Source organism: Felis catus, chromosome C1 (genome assembly GCF_018350175.1).
Source record: "Felis catus isolate Fca126 chromosome C1, F.catus_Fca126_mat1.0, whole genome shotgun sequence".
Classification (NCBI taxonomy): Eukaryota; Metazoa; Chordata; class Mammalia; order Carnivora; family Felidae; genus Felis; species Felis catus.
The window spans coordinates 193,254,545-193,277,591 of record NC_058375.1 but is presented as its reverse complement, the minus strand read 5'-3'; the positions used below and the strand labels follow the sequence as shown (position 1 = coordinate 193,277,591).

General features: G+C 39.5%; 1 protein-coding gene and 1 long non-coding RNA gene across 9 annotated transcripts in view; one reads left to right on the top strand and one right to left on the bottom strand.

The window, feature by feature from the left end:
• Positions 1 to 23,047, top strand: part of PLEKHM3 (pleckstrin homology domain containing M3) — a 199,744-nt gene that overhangs the window by 93,510 nt on the left and 83,187 nt on the right. The window lies entirely within an intron of this gene.
• Positions 2,027 to 23,047, bottom strand: part of LOC123379256 — a 57,217-nt gene continuing 36,196 nt past the window's right edge. Inside the window, exon 3 of the long non-coding RNA XR_006583510.1 lies at positions 2,027 to 4,804. This is a non-coding gene — a long non-coding RNA (uncharacterized LOC123379256). The remainder of the gene's footprint in view (positions 4,805 to 23,047) is intronic.

The window sequence follows — 23,047 nt, the reverse complement described above, 5'->3', positions numbered from 1 at the left end:
AAAATCTTAACACTCTGAGGACACAGCCACATCAGCAGCAATAGGGAAGTGTTTGGGAGGGACCCTAAGAACTGGTAGAGGGTCTCAGCCCTGTATATTCCGCTGCACACAGGAACAGTAGGATGTGTGTGTAAATCACCTGTCACAAATGAGTGTCTTGGGCCCAAATTTGGCCTAGAGACATGTTTTGTTTGCCCTTTCAGGGATGGTCTCCTTGACTTTTAAATTGGTGGAACGGTTGCTAACATTTAAATAACCAGGAGTTTTCATGTATACACAACGAAGCTCTCTGGTTCCTCTGAGGAAATCAGAAGATCTGATTACATAGGGCTTCTGTCATTCCTGGATGATCCCGGACTCCCCACTTCGCAGAGTCTCTCCTGCTCCTGTTCCCCCAAACGCAGGGTCATTCAGTGCAGAATATGTTGCTGCCTTGTTTTTCTTATCCCCAGCCCATTTCATTTATTTATGGTGGTGCCTGGGCCCATGTTAGATAATCATGGTTTTATCAATTAAAAAATGCTTTCCCACAAATATAATAGTTGTTCTTTACAACAGTCCTTTCAGATGGGAAACAGATGCCATTTAGAAAGAAGAGAAGGAACAGTGTGACTCTGAGATGCTACGTGACTTGCCTGAGGTGACAAATCTGGTAAGCAGCAGAGTCCCTGCTCCGAACCAGATCGCTGCTGCTCTCCCCGGCACATTTGCTGGTGGAGGTGGTGAGGGACAGAGGTCTCCGGGCTCTCAGGAGGAACCACTTTTAATTCTCTGAAAGCCTTGACTGAGGTCGTGTGGAAGAGTGGGAAGGCAGGCAGGGAGGTAGCAGACCACGATGTCCCAGAAAATGGGGTTGCTGACCCAGGCGGTCCTGCGCTCCCGGTTGTTCAGTCAGGCTCAGAGAGCGAGGCGTGACCATGGGCTTAGCATTTTCCCTAGGGCGGCATTTACCAGACCTTCCCATTTCACAGACCTGTAAATTTAAAACAAAAATACGGAGCGATCTGTAGGGTTGCCTTCCATATATATCTTTAACCAAAACAGACATAAACATTACCACCTATTTCTCACCATTTCATAAAGGAACATAGTAACACTACCAAACAAACAAGAAAACAGGCAAATGGTCTCAGAAATCAAACCACTTTTAAAATTCAAATAGATTTTAAAATTCATTCTATTCTTTCTCTTTTATTTTACCTTGGACTGCTGAAAACATCAGACTGACAACAGCTATTTGGACTAACTTTTCAGAAATCTGACTTAAGTTCTTGACTTGTTGACTTCTTCTGAGTGTTAAAGTGTATCATTCAGTCTAGGGAAAGACATTCTAGAAATTAATGTGGATATCTGAGTATTTCCCACTATCATCGAAATGTGATTTGGGGACTTGGGGTACCTGTGAATCCAAAGTTCCTCTTAGGATATAAATTTAAAACTATTTTCTCTCCAACACTAGTTGAGGCCAGTAGGCCTATTCTCCCAGTTGCTTTGGGCAGAATCGTATTGGGGAACATTTGGGCCTGCTTGTTTATCAGGTTCAGCCTTGGCTTAGACCACTCTGAAACAACAGCTTGACTTGGGAGTCTCAAGAGAATACCAAATGTGATTCTTCTACCTTTTAAGCCACCTACCTCTTCCTGTCTTTGGTCTCACATTTTCCTTGAAATTATAACCCTATCTACAGCATTAGTTCTCACTGAAATATCAGCTTTACTGAACAGTGAGAAATTTCTACCATAAAGATTCCCATTTTTATTAACATTATTTATCCAGGTGAGTACCTGAAAAGAAAAGTGTGGGTGTGTATCCTGTCAGACTGGCATTGCCTCCTCTTCTGTGAAGCAAAATTTAGCAGCCTGCTTGGCTCTTAGACCAGCCCCTGTTGGTGCCACCTCATGTACCAAGATTGCCTTCCGACTCCTTCCTTTGTTACCTCGGGGCAAGCTGCCTTTCTGGTGAGCTGGGGTGGGGGGGTGGGGGCGCTGCTAAATACGAAGGTTGAAATGTCCTTTGGCTATTTGCTAGCCTCTTAATCTGCCCAAAACGGAGCTCACCTGTTGCCCCCACTGCTGTTGTCAACCGTGCCTGCTGCAGACTTCACCATCAAGCTGGATGGCACCCGTAGCCACCTGGTTGTCCAGGCCAAACACCTTTCTTTCATGTCCACATCCGGTCCCTCAGCAAGTACATTCACTTGCCGTCACCTGCCGGCTACCACCCAGGTGCCAGCCACTGCCTTCTTTCCCCCATGTTACTGCAGTAACGCGTCTCCCCCTTCAGTCTGTTCTTAAACTACAGCTAGAGCTCATGTGTAAATTAGATGATGTCACCCTTGACCCAAACTATCTAATAGCTTCACTTCTCCAGGTAAAAGCCAAGGCCACGTACGGTCTCATCCCCAGTTACCTCTGTGCCCTCTTCTCCCACTACCTGTCCCCTCATTCCCTCTGGTCACACCCACCTTTTTTTTTTTTTTTTTTTTTTTTTTGTCTTTGAGCCGGCTCCTCCTGTGTGAGTTTCTATCCTTGCTTCTCCTTTCCTCAAATAACCACAGGGTTGCTTCCTTGACTCTTTTAGGTCTTTACACAGCTGTCACCTTAATGAAGCATCCTTCACTCCCTTCCACTTCTTCCCCCCATACATTTTCTGTCTTCTTTCTGTGCTTATCACTATATTACATGGTATCTTGTCTGTCTCCCTCTCTTGGGCCGGCATGCGTGGATATGGAAGTTGTGTTTTGCTCACCCTATGCAGCCATATACAGTGGTCCTGCCCTCCCCATTAAATGTCAGCTACAAAAGGTCATGGTTTTTATCCATTTTGTTCACTGCTATGTCCCCAGGGCCTAGAACCATACCTGACATAGAGAGCTAATCAATATCTGTTGAACAAATGAGCTAAATGAGTAAAGTACTGTTACCAAGATCCCACCTGCTTAATTTGGTCACACTTGTTTTATTACAAAAAAAAAAAAAAAATACCAGTCATTATAGAAAACAAAAATAAGAAAGCCAGCCATTATCCTACCACTTTGGTGCCTATGTTTCTAGACTTTTTCCTCTGCAGATTTTTTCCTCATTAAAATGGTTTCATACTGCACATACCACTTTTAACCCAATCATTGCACCTGGCATCTTTTTATGCCAGTGGACATCTTTTTATGCCAGTAAATATTTGTATTAAGCACGATTCACTAAACAGAAATGGTGCTTTGTAGTGTGAGCATACCTACATACCATTGATCCTGGAAAAGTAAATAAGACTATTATTTAGTGTACCCAAAAGTTTGCGTGTCCTAATAATATGCTGAGAAATCATTTCATAGCAACACTTCCTCTTCCCCTGCACATTTCCCCCCCAAATCAGAGCAGGTGGAGGGGCTATCTGTCACAAAGAGAAAAGATGGCTTGCTGTTGGGAATTGAATATGCCTAATTGAGGAGGCTAGTTTATTAAGACATATCTCTTAAGGCAGCCTAGTTCTTAAAACACAATCTACACAGACATGACTTGCTATGTCTCTGACCTACATCTGAGGACTATTATAACCAAAATCTGAGATCTAATTGTACAATTATTAGCCAACAATTTTAGAAGAATAAGCAGTAGTAGGACTTGAAGCATGTCAGTAACACTTAAGTTCAGTAAATGAATACAAGTGTTTGCTCTTTATAAGATTTAATATTAGCCAGATTGTGTGGCTTTATTTTTTCATGTTAGCTAATTAAAAGTGTCATTAGCTTGCAGTTGAGGCTTTAGTCTCAATAGGTTATGAATCTATCAGAACTTTGAAACTACCAAAACACAGGATGTTTTTGAACGCCAACACTTCTCATTCTACTTTAAGAATCCTTTTCCCTTGGATGACTTCTAGAACTTCTAAGGTTTTCACGTCCTCTAACCTCTTGATCTCCTAATAGCTCCTCCCCCTTCTGTCATTTTCTTCAGAGATCTTGTTTAACAAATCGTGTACCAATATCAACACTCTAAAAGGGAGCTACAGGTTGCAAAAGACCATGTCATTCAAAACTAAACTGATTAATAAACTGTGAAAAAGGAATTCTGGCAAGTGATATATTAATTTTACTATAATGTACACATAGCTTTTTACTTGCTGAAATCCTTCAGAAAGTTAAAAAGTGATTTTGTTTTATTCTGAGAGGAAATGAAATATACAGAAATTATCTAAAATCATTTTGTAAAGGATGACAAAAAATAAAACTCAGTGTAGTTAGAGAAATATTACGTTCTTGGAACTGTTAAAAAAATACCATAAGAACGTCTTCTAGGATCTATAACTGTGATACAATCTGTCACTTTTGCAATCAGACCCCAGAATAATCAACCAAAATTAGTTCCCAAGTATTCCTACTCCAGGTTTTAGATTGTTACTAAGGAACATAAATACAGTCTCTGAATGAGCAGGTAAAAGAGACCCTTATTTCCCATAACTATCTGCCAAGATATAATATCTGATGCAATCTTGCTACTTTTTCAAGCCAATGAGATTAGCAAAATGAGGTATCTAGATCGAAGCTTGTTTCTTCCACATGGGTTGCTATCGAAATGTCTGCCTTTGATTTAAAATTGTTTTTCCATTAGCTGGGAGCATGGCTAGGCATATGATTCCTGTCCACATCCAGCCTAATGTAGCAATTTCAGAAAGAGTTTGCAGCTCATATGAAGAACACCAAATTGCATCTCCCTGGGTATGCTTCACAGTGCTTCTTGCTGATTTTAGGGTGGGTGATACTGCAGCCCTCTCAACTCAGTACAAATTACCCAACCTGGAGCACGGATTCCTGGAAAACACAGTAATACTACATGAATAGTTTTCTTTTAAATTACTCTTTATGCACTTCTATCCACATTCTTCGTTCAGGCACATAGGACTTAAAATCAAAAATGGAGGTTGTATGTGTGTGTGTATGTGTGTGTGCCCATATACATGGGCCTTTTCTTCAAAACCTATCTCTTACGTGTGCTAACGGTTCCATGACAAACTTTTTTTTCTCATTTTAATCATTGGGCTTTTAAAATTTTTTTTCAACGTTTTTTATTTTATTTTTTGGGACAGAGAGAGACAGAGCATGAACGGGGGAGGGGCAGAGAGAGAGGGAGACACAGAATCGGAAACAGGCTCCAGGCTCTGAGCCATCAGCCCAGAGCCCGACGCGGGGCTCGAACTCACGGACCACGAGATTGTGACCTGGCTGAAGTCGGACGCTTAACCGACTGCGCCACCCAGGCGCCCCAATCATTGGGCTTTTAAACACCAGTTGTGCACCACCGAGAACTGAGCTTCAGGGAAATGGTGGTATTAAATCTGTCAAAATCCTCCAAAGGGTTTACTTACTTCAGAGTCTGACCTAGTGCCTCTTCTCTCATTAGCATCAAAGCTTGGTGGGGGCTGAATTGAAGTCCTCAGAAATTAGTTGGGTTAAATGAGTCTTGATTTATTTGACTCAGTGACCTATTACAAAATGGAATGAGGGCCTCTACCTTTATTATTATTATTATTATTATTATTATTATCATTATTATTTGAGAGAGTGTGTGTACATGAGTGGGGGGGGGCAGAGAGAGAGGGAGAGAGAGAGAATCTTAAGCAGGCTTCAGCTCAGTGCTGAGCCCAACATGAGGCTCAATCCCACAACCCTGGGGTCATGACCTGAGCTGAAATTAAGAGTCAAGTGCCCAACCAACTGAGCCATCCAGTTGCCCTGACCCTTACCTTTTTTGTAAAGACTACTGCCTTTGATTTCATTGGCAATTATCTCTGCATTTTTAACCCTGAGTACCAGTTGCATAATATAAAGGCTGAATCATATATGACCATTTTCTTTTTTAAATTTTTATCTTTACCACCATTCTCATTAGAGCAATCTATAAATGAAGCCTAAGTTACCTTCTTGGAGTGTCAGGTAATTCTAAAGGTGTTAAAGTAGAAAACTTTGGCATTAGAAATGATTGTGCTACTTGATTTCCATGATTTCTTTAGCAAGTTTCTTCATTGTTCTTTGGTATCTGAGAACTTGATAGTGCTGCCTGCCAGTAATGTGGTTTCCCTTGATGGATGAGTAAAGTGTGGAGTTGACTCTCTCTAACACATTTGTCCTTTGGCTCTGATGGCAGGACTGACCAGATGAACTTGCATTGGCATGAGCGGGGCTGTTCTCATGGTTGGCTTGCTGGAAAAATGCTGTCAGATCTGATGATTAATAGCCCTGCAGTCCAGTAAGGTCACTTCATCACAGAAAACCCTAAACACAGTCACCTCATCAGAAAGCAAAAGACAGCACTGTTCTGTAGCAAAGATCATGTTTACCAGAGGATTGCAAAATTAGATTACTTTCAGTTAGTTTGCAGCCTTTGGTTCCCAATATGTTGACTTTTAGAGGGAATATTGGAGAAATCAGTAACTACCTTTTATGTAACATTTTAATAGAAATGAAGCATTTCTATTGAAACATTTAATTGAAACCTTTCAATTAAGAAAATACAGGAGAGGTATGTGTGCATGTGTGTGCAAAAGAGCTTCCAGCTGGGTCCGCCTCTCATTTTCTCTAGGCCATTCCAGGGCCAGGCTCTGTCAATTATCCCTACTTTTGTATCTATAGTTTCCTCCTTTACTAGCACCTTCATTTTAGCATATGAGTATGCCCAAGTCTCTCCCAACTTTAAGAAAAGATTCTTTTTGAGGCATAAAACTTATTTGAAGAAGTAATAACTGAAACCTCTCTAGCCTGGGGAAGAAAACAGACACCCAGTTCTAGGAAGCATAGGGAGTCCAAAACAAAATGAACCTAAAAAGAGCCACACCAAGACATAATAAATACAGTGTCAAAAATTAAGAAGAGTATTTTAAAAGCAGCAAGAAAAAAGCAACTAGTTACATACAAGGGAATACCCATAAAACCATCAAATGATTTTTCAGCAGGAACTTTGCAGGCTAGAAGGGAGTGACATTATATATTCAGGCATATAGACTGAAAGGAAAAATCTTACAACCAAGAATACTCTACCCAGTAAGTTTATCATTCAAAATTGAAAGAGAGATAAAAAGTTTTCCAGACAAACAAAATTTTGAGTTCATCACTAAACCAGTCTTACAAGAAACGTTACAGAGGCTCCTTTAAGTGGAAAAGAAAAGGCCATAAGTAGAAGAAAATTATGAAGGAAAAAAATCTCACTGGTAAAAGCAAATATATAGTAAAGGTAGTGGTTGACCACTTATAAAGCTAGTATAAATGGTAAAAGACAAAAGTGGTAATATCAACTATATCTACAATAATTCATAAAGGGATACACAAAATAGAAAGATGCAAAATAGGGGCACCTGGGTGGCTTAGACAGTTGAGTGTCTGACTCTTGACCGCAGCTCAGCTCATGCTTTCACAGTTCATGGGGTCAAGCCCTGTGTCAGGCCTGTGCTTACGGTGCAGAACTTGCTTGGGATTCTCTCTCTCCTCCTCTCTCTGCCCCTCCCCGACTTGCTCATGCATATGCTCTCTCTCTCTCTCTCAAAATAAATAGACTTTGAAAAAAAAGGTGCAGAATAGATCAGATAGATGAAACATGGGGGGTGTGGTTAAGAATGTAGTGTGTTCTTTTATAATGTGTTCAAACTTTAAGCGACAATAAACCTAAAATAGACTGTCATATACATAGGGTATTGTATATGAAACTCATGGTAACCACAAACCCAAAACCTGTAATAGGTACACAAAAAATAAAGATACAAATATCCAAACATAACACTAAAGTCATCAAATCATAAGAGAGCAAGAGAAGGAAGAACAGAGAAGAACTACAAAAACAACCAGAAACCAATTAACAAAATGGCAATAAGTCCATACCTATCAATAACTACTTTAAATGTAAATAGACTAGGGGCACCTGGCTGGCTCAGTCACTTAAGCATCCAAGTCTTGATTTGGGCTCATGTTATGATCTCAGAATTTGGGAGTTTGATCTCCGTGTCAGGCTCTGTGCTGACAGTGGTAGAGCCTGCTTGGGATTCTCTCTCTGCCCTCTTCCTCTCTCTCTCTCTCTCTCTCTCTCTCTCTCTCTCTCTGTCTCTCTCTCTCTCTTTCTCTCAAAATAAATGAACTTAAAAGAACAGGAAAGAAAGAAACAATGGCCTTAAATGACATGTTAAACCAAATGGACTTAATAGATACATAATGTCCCATCCCCAAACAGTAGAATGCATATTCTTTTCAAATGCACATGAAACCTTCTCCAAAATTACACATTAGTCTACAAAACAAGTCTCAATAAATTTAAGAAGATTGAAATCATATCAAGCATCTTTTGCAATCACAACAGTATGAAAGCAGAAACCAATTGCAAGAAAAAACTAGAAAAATACACACATACTTGGAGGCTAAACAACATGGTACTAAACAATCAATGGGTCAATGAAGAAATCAAAGAAGTAATTTAAAAAACACCTTCAGGCAAATGAAAATGGAAGCAACATTCCAAAATCTATGAGATCCAGCAAAAAACAGTTTTAAGAGGAAATACAGGCCTACCTCAAGAAACAAAAATGTCTAACAGTCTAACCTTACACATAAAGGAACCAGTAAAAGAACAAACAAAACCCAACATTGCTAGAAGGAAGGAAATAATAAATATCATAGCAGAAATAAATGAAATAGAGACTAAGAAAATAATAAAAAAATTAATGAAACTAAGAGCTGGTTCTCCAAAAAAATAAACAAAATTGATAAACCTCTAGCCAGACTCTTCAAGAATAAAAGAGGGCTCAAATAAGTAAAATCAGAAATGAGAGAAGTCACAACCAACACTAGAGAAATACAAAGGATTTAAAAGACTATGAGCAATAAATTGGATAGCTAGAAGTAGATAAATTCCTAGGAACATATAATCTTTCAAGACTGAATAAGGAAGGATAGAAAATGTGAACAGACTTTCTGTTCTCCTCAGCAAACAAAAGTCCAGGACCAGATGAAGCATTCCAAAAAATTTCAGATGAAGAAATGCTTCCAAATTCATTCTACAATGCCAGCATTACCCTGATACCAAAACCAGACAAAGACATTTAAAAAAAAAAAAAAGGAAATTACAGATCAACAGCTTTGATATAGATGCAAAAAAACTTCAGTGAAATATTAGCAAACCAAAGCCAACAATACATGAAAAGGATCATATACCATAGTCAACTGGGATTTATTACTGGGATACAAAGATGGTTTAATATCCGCAAAACCAACCTGATATACCACATTAACAAAAAGGAGGGTAAAAATCATGTAGTCATCTCAATAGATGCAGAAAAAGCATTGGACAAAATTCATCCATTTATGATAAAAACTCTCAAAGTGGGTACAGAGGGAACATACCTCATCATCATAAAGGTCTTATATGACAAACCCACAGCTAACATCATACTCATTGGTGAAAAGCTGAAAGCTTTTCCTCTAAGATCAGGCACAAGACAAAGATGCCCACTTTCACCACTTTTATTCAACATTGTGTTAGCAGTTTTAGTTACAGCACTCCCACAAGAAAAAAGAAATAAAAGGTATCCAAATTGGAAAAGAGGAAGTAAACCTGTGCTAGACCCTACAGACTCCACTACAAAACTGTTAGAATAAATGAATTCAGTACTGTTGCAGGATACAAAATTAATATATGGAAATCTGTTGCAATTATTATGCATTAACAATCAGAAAGAGAAATTAGGAAAACAATCCCATTTACAAGTGTATTAAGAAGAATAAAATACATGGGAATAAATTTAACCAAGAAGGTAAAATACCCTAAAGAGAAAAACTGAGGATGACACAATAGAAGAATATACTGTGCTCAAGGTTTGAAAGAATGTTGTTAAAATGTTCTTACTACCCAAAGCAACGTACAGATTCAGTGCAACCCCTGTCACAATACCAGTGGCATTTTTCACAGAACTAGAACAAGTAAACCTAAAATTTGTATCGAATAGCAAAAGACCTAGAGTAGCAAAAACAATCTTGAGGTATCATGCCTCCTGGTTTCAAACTATATTACAAAGCTATAATCATCAAAACAGCATGGTATTAGCACAAAAACAGACACATAGATCAATAGAATAGCCCAGAAATAAACCCACTCATATGGTCAACTAATCTACAACAAAGAAGGTAAGAATATACAATGGGGAAAAGACAGTCTCAATAAATGGTGCCTAGAAAATTGGACCACGTTCTTACACCATATACAAAAAATAAACAAAATGAATTAAAGACTTAAATGTAAGACCTGAAACCATAAAACTCCTAGAAGAAAACGTAGGCAGTCAACTTTTGGACATCAGTCTTAGCTATTTTTTTGGATCGTTTTTCTCAGTTGATAAAAAACAAAGCAAAAACAAACAATTGGGACAATATCAAACTAAAAAGCTTTTGCCCCACAAAGGAAGCTATTAATGAAATGGAAAGGTAACCTACTGAATGGCAGAAGATATTTGCAAATAAGGGATCAATATCCAAAATATATAAATAACTCATTAGTATAAAAAAAAACCTGATGAAAAAATGGACAAAGCACCTAAAATAGATATTTTTTTTTAAAGAAGACATACAGATAACCAACAGACACATGAAAAGATGCTCAACATCACTAATCATCAGGGAAATGTAAATCAAAACCATAGGAAGATATCATATCTTTCAGAGTGGCTAGTATCAATACAAGAAATAAAAAATGTTAGCAAAGATATAGAAAAAAGGGATCCCTTATGCAGTGTTGGTGGGAATGTACTTGTTGCAACCACTGTGGAAAAGAGTAAAAAGGTTCCTCCAGAAATTCAAAATAGAACTAAAATCAGATGATCCAGCAATTCCATTTCTGGGTATCTATCTGAAGAAAATGAAAATTCAAAAAGATGTATGTACCCCTGTGTTCATTACAGCATTATTTATAGTAGCCAAGATATGGAAACCACTGAAGTGTCTATCAGTGGATGAATGGATAAAGAAATTGTGGTATACATACACAAAGTAGAATATTACTCAGCCATAATCTGATTTCAAAAATGAAATTTTGGGGGCGCCTGAGTGGCTCAGTCGGTTAAGTGTCCGACTTTGTCTCAGGTCATGATCTCACTGGTTGTGAGTTCGAGCCCCGCATTGGGCTCTGTGCTGACAGCTCAGAGCCTGGAGCCTGCTTCAGATTCTGCGTCTCCCTCTCTCTCTGCCCCTCCCCTGCTCATGCTCTGTCTCTCAATAATAAATAAACGCTAAAAAAAAAAAAAAATGAAATTTTGGTTGGGGCGCCTGTGTGGCTCGGTCGGTTAAGCATCTGACTTTGGCTCAGGTCATGACCTCATGGTTCACAGGTTCGAGCCCCGCATCGGGCTCTGTGCTGACAGCTCAGAGCCTGGAGCCTGCTTCGTGGATTCTGTCTGTCTGTCTCTCTCTCTCAAAACATAAATAAAACATTAAAAAAATTAAAAGAAATGTTTTTTAAATGAAATCTTGGGGTCACCTGGAGAAATATTGCCATTTGTGACAACATGGATGGATGTAGAGGGTATTATGCTAAGTGAAATAAGCCGGAGAAAGACAAGTACCATGATTTCACTTACATGTAGAATCTAAAAAATAAAACAAAAGAATAAACAAAAAATGGAAACAAACTAATTGGTGGTTGCTAAAGAGAGGGTGGAAGGGTGAAATAGGTGAAGAGGATTAAGAGGCACAAATTTCCAGTTGTAAATAAGTCACAGAGATGTAAAATACAGCGTAGGGAATTAAAATTTTAATGACAATGTGTGGTGACAGACGGTAACTAGATTTTTAAGTGCTTATTTTCTAATTTATGTAATGTTGAATCACTTTGTTACCTGCAACCAATATTGTATATTAACGACAATTAAAAAGGTTTTTCTAATTGAAATAATACATTTTCTTGTTTAAAAAAGGAAAAGATCCCTTCTTAGTCCTACCTCCTTTTTTTTTTTTTAAGCTATGGCCCAGTTTCTCTTTTTTTAAGGGCTACTTCTTTAAAGAGTAATCCATAGTCCTTCACCCCTCTGCAATCTGACTTCCCTCTTCCTCTCCTGAAATCAGTTCGTTCCAGGTCGCTAATGATTCCCATTTGCCAAATCCAGCAGAAACTTCTCGAGCTTTGTGACAGTCTTACTCATATTATTTGACCTCTCCACTGCCTTGGATGCCACTGACCCTCTTTTTCCTTCTTGAAATTCTCTCCTTTCTTGGCTTTGCTGCTCCTGGCTCTTCTGCTTTTTCTCCCTCCTATCACCTGCTCCTTCCCAGTCTTCTTCCCGCATCCACTCCCTAACTAATACTGTTCTGCCAGGATCCAGTCTGGGTTTTCGGTTTTTCTAATATGTGCTGTCCTGGGCTAGCACTTATGGCTTCACCTAACACCTGTAGGCTAAGGGCACACAAATCTCCTGCCTGGACTCCTGGACGACTTTTCCTGGACATTCTGCAAAGAGTTCTAGTCCTCTGCCCCAACTGAGCTACCTGTTGCGCAAAGACAATTCCTCTTCCTTGTTCCCTATGCCGGTAAGTGGCCATGCCATTTACCTAGTGGACCTAGCTGGAAAACTGAATAATCCCAGGCTCCTTCCTGGCCTTCACTTCCTGTTAGTCAGCATGACCTGTGGATTCTGCTACAGAAATCTATCTTGTGGCAGGCCCACTCTCTGCAACCCCAGAGTAGCCATTTAAATTCTGTCCAGGCCCCCATCATTTCTCGCCTAATTTACAAAAAAGTTGTCCATCCCTCTGTCTCTCCCCCATCCCCTTCTGCTGCTGGGGTTCTTTTAAAGTCACAGATCTAACCATGCTGTCCTCCTACACTTCTGTGGCAGCCCCATCTCTTCTGAGGTAGATGCGTAGCAAGGCATTGGGAGACAGACCTCTCGTTTCTGGCTCTGCCCTGCCTTTCTAAGCTCCTACCCATCTGTACGTGTGCACTGCTCTTTCTTCCTCCCACACAGCCGGTCCCCTGAGAGCACTTTGCTCACACTGGCCTCTGGGCTGTCACGCGTGCTGCTCCCTCCACCTAGAACTCCCCTCCTTCCACACCTTCAGATTACCAATGGGCAGTTCTCTGAGGCCTTCCGGAGCAGGTGCTCTGCAGGTTTCCCTCACCCCTGCAGGTAGGTCTCCCGGTCTCAGCACTCCGCCTTGTGAACTGGAGCCATTTGCTTACTTGCCTGTGTATCCCACTTGTCTGCATATTCTTTGCTATTAAAAAGCCGTGTTTTCTCCAAAGCTCCAGGGCCTAGCACAATGCCCATCACATATTACGTACCCTGCATCTATTTATTGCATTGAAACATATGCTGATTTTAGGTTTTTACCACAGTGACAAGTCATAGAGGTTGAAAGGTTGGATTTCATTTGCATTAAATTCACTGGGAGGTATGATGATCACAAATAGTGTTTTCTGACGAAATGCAAATAATCATCATTCTTTATTGAATACATTAATAGTAAAATTAATGCTTACATGACTATCTTAAAGGGACACCCGGCTTTGCCTCCTGGACATGAATCACTCCCCCAGGGGTCCCTGAAGTGGCTGTGAACTTTTCTCTGCATCCCCTAGGGAGCTCTGCGTGAGGCAGTTTACTGCTACCCAAGCACACACTGGGTCCACAGGTCCTCTGCAGCCCCTTTTACTACTCAGAGTGTAAGGGAAGCTGGCCTCTGGGAGTCCCAATTCGTTCCGTCCATTTCCTAAAGAGCTTGGTCGATTGAGCCAACTTGCCCACGTAAACCACAGCAGGGAAGAGCCCTTGGTGTCACCCTGATGGGAAGTTGCAGGCGCTTTCCTGGGCTTCGCTTTTATGTTATTATTTACCCCCTTGCTTCCCTTTGGATGGTCTGCCTAAAGGAGATTTTCAGAGACTGTCTTGCAAACCCAACCTGCCGTGAAGATGGGAGGCAGTGAGAAAGAGGAACAGCCTGATATCTGGCCCTGCCTTTGAAACCCTTAACTTCTCTAAGCACAAGAGTGTGTTCCTACTTCTAAATGGCTGGAAAAAAAATTTTTTTTTAATTTACATTAAAAAGCACCAGTAAGGAGATACATTTTAATACCTCTCAGTCTTCCCTCTCAGGAGATTTATGGTCGTATTTGACTTTAGTGTTTTTGTGCTACAATTGCCATCCTGAGGGAAAAGAAAAGCTGATTGGCATTATCGTCTTAAAAGCCTGTGGATTTTGTGGCCACCACCATATCTCCTGAACACATCTTCTCCAGACACACTCAGCTTAGTTCCTTTATCTTTTCTGCATATATTGCATTTTCTAGTTCTTTGTGTCTGTTATGACCGACCCCGTATAAATTATAGTAGTAGACACTGACAGGTGGTAGAGAGGAGACAGTAGATGAGGTGCTTCTGCGGGGAGAGAAGACAAACGTGAAATATATTCACACCCAGAAACATTAAACACATAGATAACTTTAGCAGTACAAATAATGTTAGATGACCGTGCTCAAAGTTGGTTAGTTATTGTGAGAAGAGGAGTGGTAGTTAATGAGCAGTGTTTGGAAGCAAGAAGGACCTAGCCCAGTAAGGAGAATCTGGAAATCATTGCTCATCAACTGTGTTCATTGACACATTCATCTCCAGCCCTTAGCACAACACCTGGCTTGTTGTATGCACTCAGTAAGTTGTTAACTGGTTAATGAACGGACTGGCTGTAGTACTCTAGGAAGAGTCTACCAGTACGATTTGATTTGTAAGTTTATAGTTATTTCTTACATCCTGTGTACTCTGTCATAGAAGTCTTAGGATTTTAGAGCAGGAAGGACTAAGTGGCAAAACATCGAGATGACCCTGCCCTGTGTTTGTTCCTGCTACGGTCCATTTCAGTCAGTTTCCTTCTCCCACAGTGTCCAGCTGACCTACGTTTGTACAAACCAACGGAAGAGGTAGAAGCTAATCTTGAAATGATTTTCCATCCTACCTACTTGATTCACTGTCTCCATTTCTTAGCCCTTCTGACACATTGCTTTCATTTTACTTTATTTGAGGGATTTCATTATTAAGCATTTGCTATTTAAAGATTATTCCTCCCATTGAGCCATGCTCAAATATTCCGTGTCCCCTTATTGCACTATCCTATGTTGCTACACTAGCTGCCCCACTCTAAGACTGCGTCCTAGGTTTCCTATTTGGCATGTATCTTTAGGTCTCAAGTTTTCCTGCAAATGCTTACATTATATATAAATAGGAAACTATAAATGCAATGTTGTATTCAGGTTGGATCCTTGACTAGAAAAAAGGACATTAGACAATTGGTGAAATTTGAATAAAGTCTATAATTTGCATAATGCTTCCTTTCTTAGGTGTGGTCAATGCACCATGGTTGTGTACGATGTTAACATCGGGGTAGCCAGGTGAAGTACATGAGGGTTATAAACATTTCACAAATAGAGGAAATGTTAGAAACCTGTAAACGTGCTGGTTATTTTTAAAACAATTTTTCAAGCAGGAGAAAAATTGCAGAATGCCAAAGTGTACTTTAGATAATTCCAGGCAGTGTAAGGTAAACAAATAACAACCCCTTTCCCTGCTATGCCCCTTCCTATTCAGTTCCCTTCTAGGTCCATCCCATCCACTTTCACAGCTTTAACTGTCACCTCTGTGCTGATGTCAGAAATGCCCTGGAGTATTCCACATCTCTTCATCCCGTATTTCCAAGGCCCATATTTGCTGGCTCTCCTACAAGCACTCTATATTCAGCACGTGTGAAACTCAGTTCTGTATCCCCTGCCCTGACAGCCTGCCCTGTGTAGGCCAGTGACATCACCATCCTGTCACCCAAGCTAGATACTTCAGTCTCTTTTGATTCCTTTCTCCTCTTTCACAGATTCTAAACATTGTCAATTCTTCATCCAAAAGGTCTCCTGTATTACCTATCCCCCACTTTCACTGTCCTCCTGTGGTTACCCTAAAATAGACTCTCAAATACCTGTAGGGACTATCTCTACCTGCAGTCTGCCCATAATCTCTACTGCCTTCAGAAATTGGGCATGACAGAGTATATCAGTGTCACTTTCCTGCTTAAAAATGTATAAATGGCTATATATTGCTTCTGGCCTAAGTAGCAATAACATCTACCTACAAGAGACATGCATTATATAGCTAAATTAGATAGTTAGCCTGCCTCCCTCTTTCCTCTACTCCCACCTTCAAGAAAGTGGAAGGAGTACAGGCCTTTGGAGTTAGAAAGTCCTGACCTTGAATCCCAGATTTGTGACTTTGGACAAATTAGTCTTTGCCTCAGAGCATCAGTTTTTTCTCACATAAAATGGAGGCTATACTTACATGTAGGGCAGTTGTGAGAATTAAATTAAATGATGATGTATATGTTGGGGCACCTGGCTGGCTCAATTGGAGGAGCATGTGGCTCTTAATCTCAGGGTCGTGGGTTTGAGGCCCATGTTGGGTATAGAGATTACTTAAATAAATAAAACTCTTAAAAAAAAAAAAAAAAAAGAAGGAAAGAAAGAAAAGAAATGATGATGTATGTCAAGTGCCCAGCCCCCAGTGGCCTTTTCTTACTGTTATTGGTGCTTAATACTATAGGGTGCCAGGAGGAATACATCTCTCAATCATCTCTGTCTTGTATGTGTGTTTTTGAAAATGGAAGTGGTCTACCCTCCACAACAAGGAGCCTGTCTGCAGTAGGGAAACTTATCCCTCACGTGGAGGAATAGGCACTTTCCCCACAACCTACCCACCTGGGCTTGGAATGTGTACCCCCTTCCTGCCACAGGTGTGGCCCTGAACCATTAGAGATGAAGAGCCCAGCCTCAGGTACTATAATGCATTTCCTAGAATATAAGTGCCTTGCCATTCACTCAGTCTATTCTCATTTCTGTGGACAAAACAGGGCATTTTAGCAGAATTTTTCAGAGCCTATCATACTTACTAGGAGAACTGCAAACAAGCATATGCCTGTACCAGACCTCCATGGGGGAAGGAATTTATCTAACAGGTGCCCTTTCTTCAGTGGCTTAGTACAGTGGCTGACACATAGTTGTGCTTAATCAGTATTGGATAGATAGAAAGATGAATGGAAGGATGAAGGAATGATTTAATCTCTAGGATTTGTCTATTAATGCATGCATAATTGAAAGACTGAATAATAAATTTCCCAATGAGCTGGATATTAGCTCAGGGATTCTAAACCTTGGCTGCACTAATCACCAGGAGAATTTTTGTTTCGTTTAACACTGATTTCTGAGTTCTACCCATGCTTATGCCCCGTTGTTTTCTAAAATCTCCCCCAAGTGATTTTAATAGACAGTCAGGGTTGGGGTCAAACATGCCAGACCATTCTAAAAATATGTATCCTGTGCATAACTTACCATTCTCAATTAACAGTTTATATATCTTTTCCTCACTTGACTTAACTCTCCTTGGCTTATTACTGGGAATGTCTTATTCACAATTTTCCACCTAGTGCCTGGCACAGTGCTTGGTATATAGAGGTCAGTTATAAACGTTAATTGAATAAATTGGTTGTTTCATTTAGGATACAAAAAAATCGCACAGTACCACAAAAGACAGAAAAAAATTCTGGCACCATGAGTTTTATTTTGGGATGTATGTGTGTTGGTCGGGAGGGTTCTAACCGTCTATACTTTGGTATGATTTTTGTTCATAATCCATTGTTTTTTTTCTCTGTTCACAGTCATTTATCCAGATACTGTAAATTGACAGCAGCTAAATATAGTAGACTGTGTCAGGGAATCCCAATTTGAAATATTTCACCCCATTAGTCCCATCTGTACCTATGCACTAAAATTTGTCATGATATATGCAAGAGGATAGTTCATTAATGTGATATCAAGCACCATTGTCCCCATTAAAGAAAGCCATAAAACCCTCTAGACAAAGGCACACAGGTTGCCACACCGATTTTCTCAATTCCATAATCTAGTAATTTAGGCATAGAACTGGAAAGATATTTAAAGACATCATGTTCAGTAGTCTTTATTAAACACTGAAGAAGCTGGAGCTAGGTGGGTTTTAGGATTTGCCTGAGATGACACAACCTGTGAGAGACACAGCTGGTGCAAGAAACCTGATGTTCTAACCCACCGTGGATTGCATTAGAGTCAAAGGTCAGGATAAATTCCAATCTTCTAAGACTGAATCAAGAAGAAATGCAAGATCTGAATAGACAAATTATAAATAGTGAAATTGAATCAGTAATCAAAAATTTCCAGCAAATAAAAGTCCAGTACCAGATGGCTTCATAGGTGAATTCTACTAAACATTAAAAAAGAGTTAACACCTATCCTTCTCAAACTATTGCCAAAAAAAAAAAAAAAAATAGAAGAGAAAGAATACTTCCAAACACATTCTATGAGGCCAGCATTACCCTAATACCAAAACCAGACAAAGACGGTCAAGGAAGGAAGGAAGGAAGGAAGGAAGGAAGGAAGGAAGGAGAAAGAAAAGAGAAAGGAAAGAAAAGAAAAAGAAAAAGGAAGAAAAGAAAATTACAGGCCAGTATCACTGATGAACATACGTACAAGTATCTTCAACAAAATATTAGCAAACCAAATTCAGTAATATATTGAAAGGATAATAGGCAGTGATCAAGCGGGATTTATTCCAGGGATTCAAGGAAGTTTCAATATCCAAAAATACAGATAATCCACATGATAAACCACATAAACAGAGGGATAAAAATTATATAATTATCTCAATAGATGCAGAAAAAGCATGACAAAATTCAGCATCCACTTACGATAAAAACTCAACAAAGTGAGTCTAGAAGGAACATACCTCAACATGATAAAAGCAATATATGACAAACCCACAAATAACATCATACTCAATGGTGAAAAGCTAAAAGCTTTTCCTTTAAGATCAGACACAAGACAAAGATGCCCACTCTCACCACTTTTTTTTTTAATTTTTTTTTTCAACGTTTTTATTTATTTTGGGGACAGAGAGAGACAGCATGAACGGGGGAGGGGCAGAGAGAGAGGGAGACACAGAATCAGAAACAGGCTCCAGGCTCCGAGCCATCAGCCCAGAGCCTGACGCGGGGCTCGAACCCACGGACCGCGAGATCGTGACCTGGCTGAAGTCGGACACTTAACCAACTGCGCCACCCAGGCGCCCCTCTCACCACTTTTTAAAAAAATATTTTTTAATGTTTACTTTGTCTACTTTTGATGGGGGGAGGGGCAGAAAGAGAGAAAGAATCCCAAGTAGGCTGCACACTAGCACAGAGCCTGACAGGGCTTGATCCCACAACTGCAAGACCATGACCCAAGCCAATATCAAGAGTTGGAAGTTCAACCAATTGAGCTACCCAGGCGCCCCTCACTCTTACACCTTTTATTCAAATTATGGAAAATGATAAAGCTGAGAAAAAGATAAAAAAAAAAATAATAGACCATGAGGGGAGAATTAGAGAACTAAGTGATTTAATGAAACGTAATAATATCTGTATCATAGGAGTTCCAGAAGAAGAAGAAGAGAGAGAGAAAGGGGCAGAAGATTTACTTGAACAAATTATAGCTGAGGACTTCCTCAATGTGGGGAAGGAAGCAGACATGCAAATCCAGGAGGCATAGAGAACTCCCTTCAGATGTAATAAGAATAGGTCTCCACAACATATTACAGTGACACTGGCAAAATACAAAGATAAAGAGAGAATTCTGAAAGCAGCTAGGGACAAACGGGCCTTAACCTATAAGGATAGACACATAAGGGTAGTAGCGGACCTGTCCACTGAAACTTGGCAGGCCAGAAGGGAGTGGCAGGAAATATTCAATGTGCTGAATAGGAAAAATATGCAGCCAAGAATCCTTTACCCAGCAAGGTTGTCATTCAGAATAGGAGAGATAAAGGCTTTCCAAGACAAACAAAAACTGAAGGAGTTCGTGACCACTAAACCAACCCTGCAAGAGATCTTAAGGGGGAGTCTGTGAGTGGAATGCTGTAAAGACTGCAAAGGTCCAGAAACCTCACCACAAGCATGAAATCTACAGATAACACAATGACACTAAATCCATATCTCTCAATAATAACGCTGAATGTAAATGGACTAAATGCTCCAAACAAAAGACATAGGGTATCAGAATAGATAAAAAACAAGATTCATCTACATGCTGTCTATAAGAGACTCATTTTAGACCTGAGGACACCTTCAGATTGCAAGTGAGGGGATGGGGAACCATCTATCATGCTACTGGAAGTCAAAAGAAAGCTGGAGTAGCCATACTTATATCAGACAAACTAGACTTTGAACTAAAGGCTGTAACAAGAGATGAAGAAGGGCATTATATAATAATTACAGGGTCTATCCATCAAGAAGAGCTAACAATTATAAATGTTTATGCACCCAATTTGAGAACACCTGTATATATAAATCAATTAATCACAAACAAACAATCTTATTGATAAGAATGCAGTAACTACAGGTGACTTTAATACTCCACTTACAACAATGGACAGATCATCTAGGCAGAAAATCAATAAAGAAACAGTGACCTTGAATGATACACTGGACTAGATGGACTGGAAAGGTATATTCAGAACTTTTCATCCAAAAGCAGAACACACATTCTTCTTGAGTGCACATGGAACATTCTCCAGGATAGATTACATACTGGGTCACAAAAAAGCTCTCAATAAATCAAAAAGAATTGAGATCATACCATGCACACTTTCAGATCACAATGCTATGAAACTTGAAATCAACCATGAGAAAAAGTTTGGAAAACCTCCAAATGCATGGAGGCTAAAGAACACCCTGCTAAAGAATGAATGGGTCAACCAGGCAATTGAAGAAATTTAAAAATATATGGAAACAAATGAAAATGAAAACACAACAGTCCAAACCCTTTGGCATGCAGCAAAAGAAGTCCTAAGAGGAAAATACATTGCAATCCAGGCCTATCTCAAGAAACAAGAAAAATCGCCAATACAAAATCTGACAGCACACCTAAAGGAACTAGAAGCACAACAGCAAAGAAACCCCAAGGCCAGCGGAAAAAGAGAAATAATAAAGACTATAGCAGAAATAAACAATGTAGAATCCAAAAAAAAAAAAAAAACCCAAAAAACAACAACAAAAAAACATTAAACAGATCAAACTAAGAGCTGGTTTTTTGAAAAAATAAACAAAATTGTTAACCCCCTAGTCAGACTTCTCAAAAAGAAGAAAAGAGAGGACCCAAATATATAAAACAAGAATGAAAGAGAGATCACAACCAACACCACAGAAATACAAACAATTACCAGAGAATACTATGAAAAAATGTATGCCAACAAAGTGGACAATCTGGAAGAAATGGACAAATTCCTAGATATCCACACACTACCAAAACTCAAATGGGAAGAAATAGAAAACTTGAATAGACCCATAACTAGTCTAGAAGAAATTGAATCAGTTTTCAAAAATCTTCCAACAAATAAAGAGTCCTGGGCCAGATGGCTTCCCAGAGTAATTCTACCAGACTTAAAGCAGAGTTAACATTAATCCTTCTTAAGCTGTTCCAAAAAATGGAAATGGAAGGAAAGCTTCTGGACTCATTCTATGAATCCAGCATTACCTTGATTCCCAAACCAGACAGAGACCCCACAAAAAAAAGGAGAATTACAGGCCAATATCCCTGATTAACATGGATGCAGAAAATCTCAACAAGATACTAGCAAATCGAATTCAACAGCGTATTAAAAGAATTATTCACCATGATCAAGTGGGATTCATTCTTGGGCTGCAGGGCTGTTTCAATATTCACAAATCAATGTGATACATCGCATTAGTAAAAGGAAGGATAAAAACCATATGATCCTGTCAATAGATTCAGAAAAACCATTTGACAAAATACAGCATCCTTTCTTAATAAAAACCCTCAAGAAAGTCCGAACAGAAGGAACCTACCTTAACATCATAAAAGCCATATATGAAAAGCCCACAGCTAATATCCTCAATGGGGAAAAATTGAGAGCTTTCCCCCTGAGATCAGGGACACGACAAGGATGTGCACTCTCACCTCACCACTGTTGTTTAACATAGTGTTGGAAGTCCTAGCCTCAGCAATCAGACAACAAAATGTAATAAAAGGCATCCAAATTGGCAAAGCAGCCAAACTTTAATTTGTCACAGATGACATGATACTCTACATGGAAAACCCGAAAGATCCCACCAAAAAGCTGCTAGAACTGATACATGAATTCAGCAGTCGCAGGATATAAAATCAGTGTACAGGAATCGATTGCATTTCTATACACCAATAATGAAGCAACGGAGATATCAAGGAATTGATCCCATTTACAATTGCACCAAGTACCATAAAATACCTAGGAATAAACCTAACCAAAGAGGTAAAAGATCTGTATGCTGAAAACTATAGAAAACTTATGAAGGAAATTGAAGATACAAAGAAATAGAAAAACATTTCATACTCATGGATTAGAAGAATATTGTTAAAATGTCAGTACTACCCAAAGCAATTTATACATTCAGTACAATCCCAATCAAAGTTGCACAGGCATTCTTCTCAGAGCTAGAACAAACAATCCTAAAATTTGTATGGAACCACAAAAGACCCCAAATAGCCAAAGTTATGCTGAAAAAGAAAGCCAAAGCAGGAAGCATCACAATCCCAGACTTTAGCCTCTACTACAAAGCTGTAATCATCAAGACAGTATGGTATTGGCACAAAAACAGACACATAGACCAATGGAATAGAATAGAGAACCCAAAATTGGACCCTCAAATGTATGGCCAACTAATCTTTGACAAAGCAGGAAAGAGTATCCAATGGAAAAAAGACAGTCTCTTTAGCAAATGGTGCTGGGAAAACTAGACAGTAACATGCAGAAGAATGAAACTGGACCACTTTCTTACACCATACACAAAAATAAACTCAAAATGGATGAAAGACCTAAATGTGAGACAGGAAACCATCAAAATCTTAGAGGAGAAAACAGGCAACAACCTCTTTGACCTCAGCCACAGCAATTTCTTGTTCAACATGTCTCCAAAGGCAAGGGAAATAAAAGCAAAAAT